Consider the following 16,185-nt stretch of genomic DNA (forward strand, 5'->3'; position numbering starts at 1 on the left):
TCCTACCCAACCTGGACCTACGATAAGGCTCCAGGTTCCAGTGGGTGAACCTCTCTTCCTTTGGAGAGCGTAGCAGGAACAGCTCTTGATTGAGCTAGTGATTATCCAAGGGAGCATGATGATCCTAGCAATCCCTTGTAGTGATATAGCAATTCCCCCCAATAAGAGACAAGACTCTAGATTGAGGGTGAAGAAGAACTGAAGGTTTAATGGAGCATCTGGTCTTTTATACAAGTTTCCCCACAAGGTTACTGCCCAAGTGGACCTTGTGGGGCACAGGACATAAAATCAACAAGCCAATACAAAACTGTGTGATAATGAATAACACTCCCAGATACTGTGCACAATCCCTCCCCTCTGCCTGTGATACAATTAACGAAGACAATGGACTAACTCAATTAACTCTAAGCAGAAAAAGCAAACATACTTTTTTTACAAAGTCTGGAAAACACCCCAAAACATAACATATCCCCATAAACATATTACATACCCTGATAGCCCTGAACTGGGTGAAGAATATATCCAAAAATCACCCAGAGCAGGGGTTCAGGAAATTCCTGGAAGTCTCATTTGACCGACCGCATGCATGGTTTCATGCCCAAAACAGTTCTAGAGAATTAGGCTGTGCGGTCGGTCTACTTAAAACAGTCTAAGTACCGTTCAAATTACCAAACGGAATGGTGAATGGCCCCTTTGTGACAAGACCAATCTCGCCACTGTGCATTGGAGGAGCCTGGTTGCCCGCCTGCTGCCTTTAGACTATGGCCCCATGTTGAAACACTTGATTTTCCCCTGCAAAGACACGAAAGCCAGGTCATTCGGTGCTTGCCCTGTTTGAACAGTGATACCCCAGATAGCTATGCCATGGAGCCCATTCGTATAACAAAAGACTATGTGAAAGACTTTGGCTCCATGGCAATTGATTCATTATTTCTGAAGGGCGCTCAGATCTAAGCTATCTGGGGATATGTTGAATGTACCTGTTTTATGCAATAGCTGCACAGTTATATATTTTTATGTATTTTGTCTTTTGCTACCATGTGTTTAATGGAGTTTTATATGGTTGAAACGCGTTGTGCATTTATTGGACATTTTATGTGTAATGGAGCTACCCCGGTTGAGTACTTCCGCCGACGGATGTTAATTGGAGTTCTGCCTCTGTCCTTGGAGATAATTAGCTTACTTCCCAATTATCTCCAGGATAGAAGACTCTGTGGAACTAGTTTTGGGCAGAAAAAACATGCTTCATTTGGTCACAAAGGACTACGATCTATCTTTTGAACCACTGGACCAATTTATATGATTTTGACGATGTTTGTATTAGGAGTATGCTGATTTATGTGAATGTGATGCATACTTTTAAAGTTATGAATAATGTGGAAAAACTGTATTTCTCTGCCTGTGATAATTACATTACCTATTACATAATCACAGGCAGAGGGGAAGATTTTGTGTGGGAGTGTCCGAGTGTATTGTACGTGTTTATTGGTTGTTTTACAAAACCCTGTGGGTGGTACTAATGTGTAAGAACGTGTATATAAGAACAATAAACCCACAGCTCTGTCTGTTCCTCTTTTGTATGCTGTTCAAGTTCGACTGCTAGGTGTGTAAACCTTTCGTATGGTTTTTCCTATTCGACTGTTTACAGCATTAGTATGCTTCTCCGGTTCGGTGGATTGGTGTCTACAGTAGATGTGCCTGTATATCTGGAAGGGAATATCTCATAAATGACTGTTAACCCCTTTTATGCCTGGGGGTGCCGTTACACCCTTGTTCGGGGCTTCAATGTACCGAACGCCGCTGCGTTTTTTTGGAAGTCCTAGCAGTGTTCGTGCGAGCGAGTGTCCGAAAACAGTTCCACCGCTGGCCATTCGACAGTTTAAGATGGGCACCATCACGCGTTCGTGCATATGCATTATACATCCTGCATATGTTACTATTTTGGACCCCTGCAAGGTATATTGCAAGAGGGGAAGTGTCACATTCACCAACGGTACTCAGGTCAGTCAGTCTGCAGTGGTTATAGTGGTGATAGTCTGCATCCTCTGTGCATCGAATCACAGCCAGGAAACTCTGTGATTTCTCCAGCATTCCAAGATGGCAGCCGCTGAATGAGGAGACTGGTATGCAGGTCAGAGATTGGAGGAGGTGTGGCTGAGGGGCGGAGCCTCCAAGATGTCAGCCGCTGCACAAGGACGCTGGTCTGCAGGTCAGGGGTTGGAGGAGGTGTGGCTGAGGGGAGGAGTTAGGACAATGATGCATCCAAGATGGTGCTGGGTCCCACAGTCGTCACATTGACTTCAGGTAATCCCTCGTACAGGTGAGGCCAGGTTATGTGACTGAGCCGCTCCTTTATAAGCAGAGCACACCTTCCAGTCAGTGCTTGGTTGTTTTGTTGCCTAGCGTTTGTTGCCCTGTATTTCCTGTCTTTGCTGGTTTACGGACTTTGCCTGTTCTCTGGATTTTCCTGATTGCTGCCTGCCCTGACCTCTGGACCGTCTGACTCTGATTTCTGCCTGATCCCTCTTCAGATACCTTTGCCTTGTTTTTTTTTATTTTTATTAAAGCCCCCGTGCCATCACTCAACCAACAGAACAATTCGCCAGCTGAGAAGAAGCATTTCGACACTGGAGAATAGGGGATGCACTGGAGGTCACTGGTGACACAGGAGTCTACTGTCGAAGTGGCAGTGAATGTGCAACTGCATTTGGTGAGTAAGAAGTAGTCCCCCAAGGGTGCTACAAGGGTTTCATCAGCACTCATCTCTAGGGGAGGGAGTGGGCCACTGCCCCAGGTGCTCTGAGGATGAAGCCAGGGAGACAGTGTCCAGTAATCCTGAACCAGGCCAGCCAGGCTTAGGCAGCAGATGCAGGAGAGAGTGCAGGTGAGAACAGAGTAGTGGAAGCAAGATCTCACCAGCCGAATAGCAGGTTCACTTCCAGCAGGGGAATCCGGAGATATGAGCATAGCATGGCGCTTGGAGGACATCTAGTGTCCAATCGAGAAACTGCAGCTCTAAGAGCACAGGGCTTGGATAGATGCAGATGGAGGAGCCCAGACAAATATTCACACTTCAGCTATAGCACATGTAATAGCAGGGAGATGGAGCAAGTGGGTTCTGTCTGGCACTGTACAGGCTCCACAGCCAAATTCATCTAGTTGGTAGCAAGCACCAGCAGGACACACAAACCATCTAACAATAAAACAACATTACACACCCTGCACCTATAATGCGCCCAGGGTGACAGACATAGAATAGTCCAGGGTCCTACATAAAGTGTCTGTATGAAACTCCAGGTGATGGTGACTATCATCACAAGGGAAATTCTTGGAAATAGTTTACCTGCTTCCCCTGGAAGAATACATACAGGGAGTGCAGAATTATTAGGCAAATTAGTATTTTGGCCACATCATCCTCTTTATGCATGTTGTCTTACTCCAAGCTGTATAGGCTCGAAAGCCTACTACCAATTAAGCATATTAGGTGATGTGCATCTCTGTAATGAGAAGGGGTGTGGTCTAATGACATCAACACCCTATATCAGGTGTGCATAATTATTAGGCAACTTCCTTTCCTTTGGCAAAATGGGTCAAAAGAAGGACTTGACAGGCTCAGAAAAGTCAAAAATAGTGAGATATCTTGCAGAGGGATGCAGCACTCTTAAAATTGCAAAGCTTCTGAAGCGTGATCATCGAACAATCAAGCGTTTCATTCAAAATAGTCAACAGGGTCGCAAGAAGCGTGTGGAGAAACCAAGGCGCAAAATAACTGCCCATAAACTGAGAAAAGTCAAGCGTGCAGCTGCCAAGATGCCACTTGCCACCAGTTTGGCCATATTTCAGAGCTGCAACATCACTGGAGTGCCCAAAAGCACAAGGTGTGCAATACTCAGAGACATGGCCAAGGTAAGAAAGGCTGAAAGACGACCACCACTGAACAAGACACACAAGCTGAAACGTCAAGACTGGGCCAAGAAATATCTCAAGACTGATTTTTCTAAGGTTTTAAGGACTGATGAAATGAGAGTGAGTCTTGATGGGCCAGATGGATGGGCCTGTGGCTGGATTGGTAAAGGGCAGAGAGCTCCAGTCCGACTCAGACGCCAGCAAGGTGGAGGTGGAGTACTGGTTTGGGCTGGTATCATCAAAGATGAGCTTGTGGGGCCTTTTCGGGTTGAGGATGGAGTCAAGCTCAACTCCCAGTCCTACTGCCAGTTTCTGGAAGACACCTTCTTCAAGCAGTGGTACAGGAAGAAGTCTGCATCCTTCAAGAAAAACATGATTTTCATGCAGGACAATGCTCCATCACAGGCGTCCAAGTACTCTACAGCGTGGCTGGCAAGAAAGGGTATAAAAGAAGAAAATCTAATGACATGGCCTCCTTGTTCACCCCATTGAGAACCTGTGGTCCATCATCAAATGTGAGATTTACAAGGAGGGAAAACAGTACACCTCTCTGAACAGTGTCTGGGAGGCTGTGGTTGCTGCTGCACGCAATGTTGATGGTGAACAGATCAAAACACTGACAGAATCCATGGATGGCAGGCTTTTGAGTGTCCTTGCAAAGAAAGGTGGCTATATTGGTCACTGATTTGTTTTTGTTATGTTTTTGAATGTCAGAAATGTATATTTGTGAATGTTGAGATGTTATATTGGTTTCACTGGTAAAAATAAATAATTGAAATGGGTATATATTTGTTTTTTGTTAAGTTGCCTAATAATTATGCACAGTAATAGTCACCTGCACACACAGATATCCCCCTAAAATAGCTAAAACTAAAAACAAACTAAAAACTACTTCCAAAAATATTCAGCTTTGATATTAATGAGTTTTTTGGGTTCATTGAGAACATGGTTGTTGTTCAATAATAAAATTAATCCTCAAAAATACAACTTGCCTAATAATTCTGCACTCCCTGTAGATATGGACAAAAAAAGGACACCAAGAATGAGGAGGAGGAAAAAAGGCAAAGGGGTGGAAGTACGGCAAGCAGTTTAGGCAATATTTATCAGCTAATAAAGGCATGCAGTGGGACCAAATGGACTTGCCATTATGGATCTTAATGATGATGCCGAAAGTGTCTCCATTTCAGTATGGGGCTGGTGCAAGTAGATAAAGTTCCTTATTGGCTGTTAGTAAAAAGGTGTTGTGCTGGCTCTTCAATGAGGTCCAGTGCAAGTGGGGAAAAAGCTGCAAGTACAAGCATGAATGCTCAGGCTGTCGCTGGGCACATGGATCTAGTCGATTGTGGCAGACCTCTCTGCCTTTGGATTATTATTTAAAACCTGATTCGTCTGTTTGTTTAGTTATTGCCGGTTGTTTTCTGCTTGCATTCATCCAAATACAAACAAACTACCAAATGGCAGGCCACCCATCAGGGAAGGGTGCTGCTCGTTAACCTTTCTGCCCTCATTAACATTGTGGTTAACCACAGACACTTCCAACTCCTGAGCAGTCGGCTGGGTGGTCGTCGTTCCTATGAACGAACACGTTGCGGAGGCCATCTTGGACAGTCGAACGCCCAGCGGTGTTCGTTGACAAACTCATGGAACTGATTTCGGACACTGCTTCCCATGAACACCGCTGAAATCACTAATCATCCATCACTTTGTTCTAAATTCATATGAACGCCGTGCAGTTCGGTAAATTGACAATGCACAAATGGAACTGCACCAGATAGTAAACCCATGGAGCTCATTCGTTTCATCGAACGCCCAATGTATAAACTTTAACTCCATGGAGATTGAACTACATGTATGGGATCTGAGCATTGTTCCGTTATACTGAGTGCTCAGATCTAAGCTATCGGGGGGTATGTTGAGTGTGGGGGTTCCGTTCGGTATATTTGGAAATATGTATTTTTATGTGTTTTTACCATTACTGTAAAATGTTAAATTCTCTATGCCTGGAGGTAATTGAGTTACGTCAAGCACTTAACCCAATTATCTCCAGGATGGTGAGGAGGAGTTGTACTGTTTGTGTGGGAGTGTTTGCATTCTGTAAATGTATGTGATTGACTAATTGTGATTGTGTTCGACGCTTAGGAGTGTTCGGTAGCGGACTTCACATTCAGGAAAAAGAACAGCTTTGGCAGTGTTAACCCCTTCCCTACTCGGGGTGCCATTACATTGATGCTTTAAAAAGGGTAAATTTGGGTCAGCCGCCAGAAACTCGGGTCAAGCACCATCAGACCCTACCACTGGGGCATACCTCAATTAAGTTAGGTCTCCTTGGCTAAGCCACTACGCTAACCATTGGGATGCAGTTCTGCTTAAGGAATGGTTTAACAATGGGTTTTATATTCCATTTCAGGTTTGAAACACAGATTGTCTGTATAGGAATTAAAAAAATGGTTTTAGAATTCCCTGAGGAAGCTGAGGAGGATGGCGGGGCCCTTTAGAATAGCCCCTTAGCTAACCTTAGACTATCTACTCTGGGAGTGATGCCTAAAAAGAGGCAGACAAACACTAGCTGATTTACCACTTGTCTTGCACTAGTGAGTTGTGTTCAGTCTCATATTCATCATTTGACCAGGCAGTCGAGTTGGTAAAGAGGGCTGGGCAAAATGCATTTATGGCAAAGCTGGACATTGAATCTGTCGGGCTATTTTTTTGAGAACGGGTATTATATGGACTGTAACAGATTCCCTATACTCCGACTGAGTATATCCATGAAGAATCTACCAAAATCCAAACATAGAAGAAGTTGTAGTGATTATAACACCCAATCCCCCAAACATTAGCCAAGACTTAATGAAGGGGTAAAGCAATGTGTTTAATGGAAGCCACACCTGTCCTTTTATGCAGGTCCCCATGCAAGGCACACTCCCACCTGGACCTCAGAGGGGACAGCAGTACAAAACAATCACCCAATGACTCTCAGGTCCAGGACACTCCCACATAAGACACTTAAATCCCTCCTCTGTACCTGGGAGATAATTGGGTTAAATACTGTATTAAACTCAATTATCTCCAGGTACAGAGAATATTTACTTTTTCACAAAACAATTTATATTAAAATACATAAAGTCATATTTCGCATAACCGAACCCCCATAGTCTACACATCCCGAGATAGCTGGGATCTGAGCGCCCAACATATCCGAAAAAGTGATCAGATCCCACGAACATTGTCTAATCACTACTGGGGTGAATATTTGACCGACCGCTCTAGAGATGTCTGCCCAAAACAGCGCTCTCCTGACTTGCCGCGAACAGAAGCATGTGTTCGTATGTTTTCACCAGTGTTTGGGCCGTCGAGTGGCCGCCTCAGAGTTCCAGGCACTCGACGACCAAGTCCCGCTGCCTGCTTTTGTGCGATAAGATTGGCCGCCATTTTCTCCACCACTGGGCTTTCGATTATATGAATGATGGCCACACAAAGAGAGCACTGAATTATTGTGGTTTATTTAAACTTAATGAGCCACGGGGGTGGTTGGTGTTCGGTACTTAGTCTCTTTGAATGATATCAGCATAAAGGAATAAAATATTAGAGGATGTCTCTGGGGAAGGCAAAATAGGGGTTTTGTCACATGGACATATGCCTCCCGATGTGCTGTTTCATTTCGTGCTTCCATTTAGAAAAATTCAGTACCTTTATGGAATGGGTGGTTAGGGTCGAATCAGGGAATGACACTGCTATGGTTTTGTTTTTTTAGGCAACAGACAAACAGTACTACAAGTTATCGTTCGGTTGCATAAAAGCCAGTGAATGATGTGAATGTGCATTTGGTCTGTATTTATTTTACAATTTGTGCTTTGTATTCTAGATACCTTTGTGTAGGGTTTTTGAGGGTTTTAAACCAATGAGTGCATAATGCTGAGTTATGTCAATCCGGTCAGGCTTTATTCCGACTGGAAATAGCTTTCATTCCCTCCTTATGGAATGCCCTCCCAAGCCACATTTGACTTTTCCATTTTTGCAGTATTTAAAAAAATTAATAAAATCACACTTCTTCAGTGAAGACTATTCACTCGGTCCTCAACTCCTCACCCTTTATAGCATTCCCCTGCTGTCTCACATCTATTGTCTAGTTCAGGGCTGCCCCCTCCTTATGGAATGCCCTCCAATGTCACATTCAACTCTCCCCTTCCATGCCATCCTTTAAAAAAAAAAAAAAAAAATTCCCAAAACACACTTTAGAGAAGTCAATTAGCCCTTAACTCCTCATCTCCTACAGCATTCTTCCACTGAAACACCCTGTGACGAAACCAACCTCGCCACTGGGCCCTGAAGAAGCCTGTTTGCTAGCCTCCTACCTACTGACTATGACCCTGGGAGATTGGGCCCTTTAAAAAAAGTATTCGGCCATACCAGAGTGTATGTCACTCATTCTGGCCCTTTAAATACAGTGGGGTCATTTGGTACTTGCCCTGTGTGAGCTGTGGTAACCCAGATAGCTATGCCATGGAGCCTATTCGTGTGATTAAAGACTTTGGCTCTATGGCGATTAAACTGTATTTGGTTGGTCTGAGTGCCATTCACCTAATAATGTGCACTCAGACCTGAGCTATCTGGGGATATGTAAAATGTCTGTGTGTTATGTGTAAAATGTGACTTTATGTATTTTAAAGTGTTTTATGTCGTTTTGCAACCATGTGGTTAATGGAGTCTGCCTCTAGTCCTGGATAATTGGATTACTTCTCCAATTATCTCCAGGGCATAAGGAAGGAAACCAGGATGCATTGTGGGGATGTTTTTTATGCTAGCCAAGGGGAACAAAAGATACTTTTACTAACTTTTGAACCCCTGGTCTGATTCATGCCATTTTTTAGTATGTTGTTCCCCTGAATGGATTGACTGTGAATATGTATTTTTATGCGAATGTGATGTATATTTTGGGAGTTATGAAAGTTGTGTAAAAACTGTATTTTCCATAACTATGATAATTGTATTTTCCTGTGTGTACAGATAATTAGTTTACAGGTAGAGGGGAGGGCTATGTGTGGGATGTAACTATTGTGTGATTGGTTAATGTACGTTACTGTGTGTGTCCCTCCCCTTCATGGGAGCATCTAATAAAAAGGGCTGCAAGCTAGCAGCCAGAGAGTTCCTGTTTTAACCCTCAAAGTGAAGTGTCGTCTCATTATTGGGGGAAGGATTGATTGCATGCTGTTCCAGTTGACTGCTAGGAGTACAAGCCTATTCGTATGTTTCCTATTCAATGGTCTACAGCATTCATATGCTTGGGAGAATTTAAAGGTTTCTCGGATTCGGTGATTGTGGTGTCTGCCAGAGTGCTTGGAGTCCTCAGGAAGCGCTAGGAGCATCCATTAACGGAGGTACCAAGTCGGGGTGCCAGGCGATCCGTTACACACCCCTCCCCTCATTTAAAGTATATATAGATCATCTGATTCCCTCAATTCCCACTTAATATTTGTCCCTCATACTTTTTGGTTCTAAGCTTGTTTGGTCAGGGCCATCTTCATCAATGTTCTTGTATGATGGGTAAATGGACAGGTGGAAGGATGAATCGGCAGATGGATGGATTGGCAGAGAGATAGAAAGACAGACCGGTAGACAATGTGCCACTATTTACTACTTTAATTTTGCATAGTTTATAATTGTATACATACCAACCCATATTGGTCTGGTTTTGCACCAATGATTCCCTGAATCCTGTTAATAGGCTCTGGATGTCCAGCAATTACAGAGGTCCCAGTGTCCACAATGGCTTCACATCCGCTGTGACAGGCTACCATCTGGTCATTGATGGTTATACTACAGGATGGAACAGATATATTTAGCATCATACACTACAGAAACAATCATCTCCAACTCCAATATTAATTCACAATTTATATATTCACCAAAGTAGGAAATCAACAAACCTTTAACTGTACCACGTCTCCCTACAATATCAGAAGTACCACCCCAGGCTGGTGGCCTTCCCCTTGATCCCAATCTCTCATCCAATCATATTCTGTCAGATCCCTCTTCCAAACACCAGGTCCAACTACGGTGCTCATCGTTGCTACCATCATTGACCATAACTTCCGATACTGAACTCTGTTTCTCATTAGCCTTACACATTTCTGTAATAGCTCTTCTCCTTTGTGCCACCTTAGTCTTATAATTGTCTAGTACAAAACGGTCCTAGATTAGATTGGCCACTGGGTGAAATTGTTTCCTTGGGTTAGGAGAGAAGAGTCTTGCTATGTGAGAAGTACCGTACTATGTAGGGAGTGGCGTACTATGTGAGAAGTATCGTACTATGTAGGGAGTGTAGTACTATGTGGGGACTGGGGAGTGTCGTACTATCTAGGGAATGGCGTACTATGTGAGAAGTATCGTACTATCTAGGGAATGGCGTACTATGTGAGAAGTATCGTACTATGTAGGGAGTGTCGTACTATGTGGGGACTGGGGAGTGTCGTACTATCTAGGGAATGGCGTACTATGTGAGAAGTATCGTACTATCTAGGGAATGGCGTACTATGTGAGAAGTATCGTACTATCTAGGGAATGGCGTACTATGTGAGAAGTATCGTACTATGTAGGTAGTGCCGTACTATGTGGGGAATGGTGTACTATGTGGGGAGTTGAAATGTTGGACAATAACCTATAATTGCTAGAGGTGGACATTTATTTTATGGTTTTGGTATGTCACGTTAGACAGGGGCACATCTGGGCATAAATAAGGTAGATAAATTCTCTGCTCTCCAGAGCCCAGCAGTTCTGGATATTTTGATAAACCTAGCTGTGAGGATATTTAGATAGTATTTGGATTGTTTTGCAAAATGTAGCTATGAGGATATCTCCAGTTTTGTCATACATGCTAACCATGTGCAGGGTTGGGCATGTAGAAGCTATGACACGACTCTATAGTGTATACAATGACTTACCTGTCTATGGTGATCTGCCAGTACTTCTGCACAGTGACGGGTACCCATTGCAGACTCCCAGTGTAAAGTGATGAATCAATGCCACCAAACATGATTGTACTTCCTGTGCCACTATAAGATGTAGTAAGCATAAATATATAAATATGTATTTATTTATAGCAGTAAATTTCAACTCAGGAATACATGGAAACAAGATTCAGCATTCCAAAACAGCCATCGCTTCCTTCATTCAGGAGCTAATGTTAAAACATGCTTTATTCAAACCCGCTCAAAACATACTGTGGCGGCCACCCAGAGAGAAGAGGGTTTTTCCGCCGCCAGAGATGTCCTTTCCCCTTGTCAGGATTACTAATTGATGCAGCACATAGGATTGTGTCACACAGATGACGAATAGGTAATGTATTACCGGGCCTTAGAATGGCCGGACTTAACTCACCAAAGAATAGTCAGGATACTTGCCGAGGTCAGGGGATACAGAAAGAGACACAACGATAAGAGAAAGCCAGAAGTCAGGGATACCAGAATACAGAGAAGTCAAACAAAGTCAAAGTTAAAAAACTGAATCTAAACGCACAGGAACACACTCTCGGACAACCACAAGGGAAACCATGGCAGGGCAATGAGGAAAAGTACATTTTAATTTAAATAAGTGCTTTAAGTTCTGATTGGCCGAAAACGGCCTTTGACCCCAAAAGCCGACGTCGTCATTAACGTGGGCGGACGTGAAGGTATAATTTGTCGTGGATCCGCAGCGGCCAGCGGCCATCAACATGGTGCAAGTGTCAGTTATACAGACGCACGGCCGCTGGGCGCAGATACCGCATGGTGAGGAGGAATTTGTTTTACACCCGTAGTCTGAGCAATGCTGAAGTATTTCCCAAGCAGTAATCCAAGCGGTAACCAAAGCAGGTATAGGGTTTCCCTACAATCATGAGACGAGGCTCTGTGTTGAGGGTAAGCAGGCACTGATTTTAATGGGACCACACACGGCCTTTTATGTGATTCCCCATGCAAGGGGTTTCCTTTTACATATTCCAGGGGCATTCCCTGTCGACTGCTACAAAGTACACAACATAATTACATTACTTCTCAGGTCCAGGACATACAGATCAAATAGACCCCAAAATATACATTTAACAATTAGGTACCCCCTAAAATTCTATATCCCCGGATAGCCTGGATCTGAGCGCTCAGATCCCACAAACGTAACTGAAACGCCACTGGGGTATAGTTTAGACCGACCGCACACGAGGCGCCTGCCCAAAAGAGTTCCATAGATTCAGGCTGTGTGGTCAGTCTCTTTCAGGAGTACCAAACATAATAAAATACCAAAAGATATAAAATAAACCTTATACGTAAAGAGTATAGAGGAATGAAAGAGGGGAAAACACCTTAATTTGGAGCTCTGAAACTGGAATAGTATTGGGATCCACCAAACCTATAAAGATAGTTAGCTGGAGGGAAGTGGTACTATAAATATAGCAGCAGCAAATCCAATATAAATCAAATGAGTAAAAAGGCTAGGTGTATTAGAATGCAACTGCAATGTAGAATCAATTCTTAGATACAGTGTTATTAAAATGTTAAACTGTTGCTTGTTACTATTTTGAGTTGCTATTTTAATTTGTTACTTGTTACTATTTTGTAAAAATGAGATGGAATGAAATAAAATAAAATAAAATAAAATGAAATAAAATGAAATAAAAAATAAAATAAAATAAAGTATCAGTACTGGTGTGGAAAACTCAGGCTTCTTGGTATGTACAGATATCTGTATGGCATGGATAACTTCAACCTAGGAAACGAAAAAGTCCCAAGGTCAGGATATCTTTATACCAATTGTTATACTTTCAAATGATTTATTAAATTAAATATCCAATAATCTTATTGGGGAAAAATGAATGATAGTAGATGTTACGACACTCACCGCCTGGAGAGTGAAGCCGCCGTTTAGTCGATAATCCCCTTTCTCCAGAAATGCAATTCCAGTATAACCGATCATAAAGCTCCCGAACGGAGCATACGAATGCGGTAACTCCCGATCAGCAATCCATCCGAAATCCTTCCACAGCTAGAAATAAACGAAAGCGCTGTCCCAATAGTCAATCCCTCCACAAACGAGACAAAGCTCCGTTTTGAAGGTCAAGCAGAATGTGTTTTAATGGGGGCTACCTGCCCGGTATTTATGCAGGTCTCCACCAGGTAGACACTCCCCTAGGGGACCTGGTGGAAGACTGTAAAATATATTAAACAGTAGCCAATCACAGTGGCTATAACACAAGCCCTTCCCATTTTACCCATAATACATCTTTTCCTATCCTGGAGATAATTAGGGAGAAACCTAATTAACTCCGAGGATAGGAACCATCGCCATTTTAAAACCAAACACAAAAAATGCAATAAAATACATAAAATCAGAAGTACCGAATATATAGTGTTCGTGCAACGTATCCCCAGATAGCCTGGATCTGAGGGCATATTCCTACCGAATAGCGCTCAGGTCCGATGTACACAGTCCAATCGCCATGGAGTCAAAGTCTCTCATAAGTCCTTCGGTATACGAATGACTCCATGGGACGGCTATCTGGGCAAGTTCATACGGATGAAAGAAACTCCCGAACGGAACAGTGTTCGTATGCCTCCAAGGGAATAGAAGGGGAGACGGCCGTCTCCAGCGGTGTTCGGTAGATAAAGAGTCCGTTTTTAGATCCATGGGTTTTGCACCGAACACCGCTGATTCGCCTTGTGTCCAAAATGGCCGCCGCCTCGTGTTCGGCATACGAACGACGACCACCCGTACGAAATGGAATGGAGAGGTGTTTGCGGTTAACCACAACGTTCTAATTTGTGGTCAAGGTGTTAATGAGCCGCACACTCCTCTCCTGGGTGGCCGATGTTCGGTAGTTTCAATCGGTACTTTAGAAAACGTACGAACAACAGCATACGGACAGGAAATCCACGAATCCAATGAAAACAGACGAACCAGCAATACAGGTCTACGCAGCAGGGTTCGTCACAGTAGATATATTTGTATTTATGTCATATAATGTTATATACTGTGGCAGAAACCAGTTATAAAAAGCTGGCTGCCCTAAGCAATTTGAAAAATCGCCAAAAACAACTGGGGTTATAATATAGCAAAAAATATTTATTAAAGATAAAAATATATAAAAAAATAGAATCACAATGGCAGCAATAAACTTTCGGGTAAAAATCGCACAGAAAAACCTTATTCACAGGCTCGGATGGATGTGGATAACCATTTACTCCAATGTCTCTATTTCGATCGGCGGTGAGGACGGCTTGCGTGCCACAGTGCGTTCCACCTCCAGCCTCACTTGGGGGGGGGCTGCACTGCTTGTCGAGTGCTGATCCTGAGACGCCTGGATTCTGGAATGGCTGTTAGGCTCCTGTGCTGATACCTCAGTCTGCTGCTTCTGTGTGAACGTGCTATTTGCCGTCTGACGCGTTTCGTAAGGAAATGCCTTACTTCTTCAGAGACGTATATGGTATTCTGTGTATAACAGTGCTTATATACCCTCAGTTGTTCATTAGTTAATCGGTTACAATCAATGCATAATTATGGTTCTTGTAAATTCATTCTTCTAACATACAAATGCAATAATTTATATCTAAATAATCGTATGTCTATAATAGGATTAATGTATTGTTTTATTACATTCTCCTGGAATCTCCATTTGTTTTACGAAGTAACTCTATGTCTATCACCAATATAATGCATCATCCTGTTATATTTGTTTGAAATCTCCATTTAGATTGCAAAGGATTTCTATCTGCATTCCATTGATTTATATGTAACAAATTTAGAAGAATTACCTTTATTACCAGTAATGGAGTGTACAATTCTGTTTTATTTGTTGTATTTTTATTTTATTTTTTTACTTTTGCATTCCGTTGATTTGTATGTTATAAGAATGAATTTCGAAGAACCATAATTATGCATTGATTGTAACCGATTAACTAATGAACAACTGAGGGTATATAAGCACTGTTATACACAGAATACCATATACGTCTCTGAAGAAGTAAGGCAATTCCTTACGAAACGCGTCAGGCGGCAAAATAGCACGTTCACACAGAAGCAGCAGACTGAGGTATCAGCACAGGAGCCTAACAGCCATTCCAGAATCCAGGCGTCTCAGGATCAGCACTCGACAAGCAGTGCAGCCCCCCCCCCCAAGTGAGGCTGGAGGTGGAACGCACTGTGGCACGCAAGCCGTCCTCACCGCCGATCGAAATAGAGACATTGGAGTAAATGATAATCCACATCCATCCGAGCCGGTGAATAAGGTTTTTCTGTGCGATTTTTACCCGAAAGTTTATTGCTGCCATTGTGATTCTATTTTTTTATATATTTTTATCTTTAATAAATATTTTTTGCTATATTATAACCCCAGTTGTTTTTGGCGATTTTTCAAATTGCTCAGGGCAGCCAGCTTTTTATAACTGGTTTCTGCCACAGTATATAACATTATATGACATAAATACAAATATATCTACTATCATTCAATTTTCCCCAATAAGATTATTGGATCAATCATTTGAAAGTATAACAATTGGTATAAAGATATCCTGACCTTGGGACTTTTTCGTTTCCTAGGTTGAAGTTATCCATGCCATACAGATATCTGTACATACCGAGAAGCCTGAGTTTTCCACACCAGTACTGATACTTTATTTTATTTTATTTTTTATTTCATTTTATTTTATTTTATTTTATTTTATTTCATTCCATCTCATTTTTACAAAATAGTAACAAGTAACAAATTAAAATAGCAACTCAAAATAGTAACAAGCAACAGTTTAACATTTTAATAACACTGTATCTAAGAATTGATTCTACATTGCAGTTGCATTCTAATACACCTAGCTTTTTTACTCATTTGATTTATATTGGATTTGCTGCTGCTATATTTATAGTACCACTTCCCTCCAGATAATAAAATACCAGAAGTATCTGTTCGTATAAGGGTTGGTCGTGTGTTGGTTGTGCGTTTCTACCGAATACCACTCTAGTGAGTCGAATTAAACCGAACATACTTGGGGCTGGAAGTCCCAGCGGTGTTCGCGCCGCCGAGTGGACGATTTTAGTCCATACACTCGACGACCAAACAGTTCGGTGGTGTTCGTAAGTGAAACAATAATCCAGGACAGGGAATCTGTCACACATACGTCATTCAATCCTCCATATTAACCCATCTTTCATTCAACCCTCGATTTACATCTCAGAGATCATAAATACGCAAACTCCTTGCCTCCTATGTTGTGAAAATTTCGAGGTGGAAAGCACAGGGAGAAGGCATGATTATAAAGAAAGGGG

The 16,185-nt window shown here is 42.5% G+C and overlaps 1 pseudogene; it reads right to left on the reverse strand.

Annotated features, from left to right (window-relative positions):
* Positions 1-16,185, reverse strand: part of LOC134615244 (pepsin A-3-like) — a 135,990-nt pseudogene that overhangs the window by 30,683 nt on the left and 89,122 nt on the right.

The sequence above is a fragment of the Pelobates fuscus genome, chromosome 6 (assembly GCF_036172605.1).
Source record: "Pelobates fuscus isolate aPelFus1 chromosome 6, aPelFus1.pri, whole genome shotgun sequence".
Classification (NCBI taxonomy): Eukaryota; Metazoa; Chordata; class Amphibia; order Anura; family Pelobatidae; genus Pelobates; species Pelobates fuscus.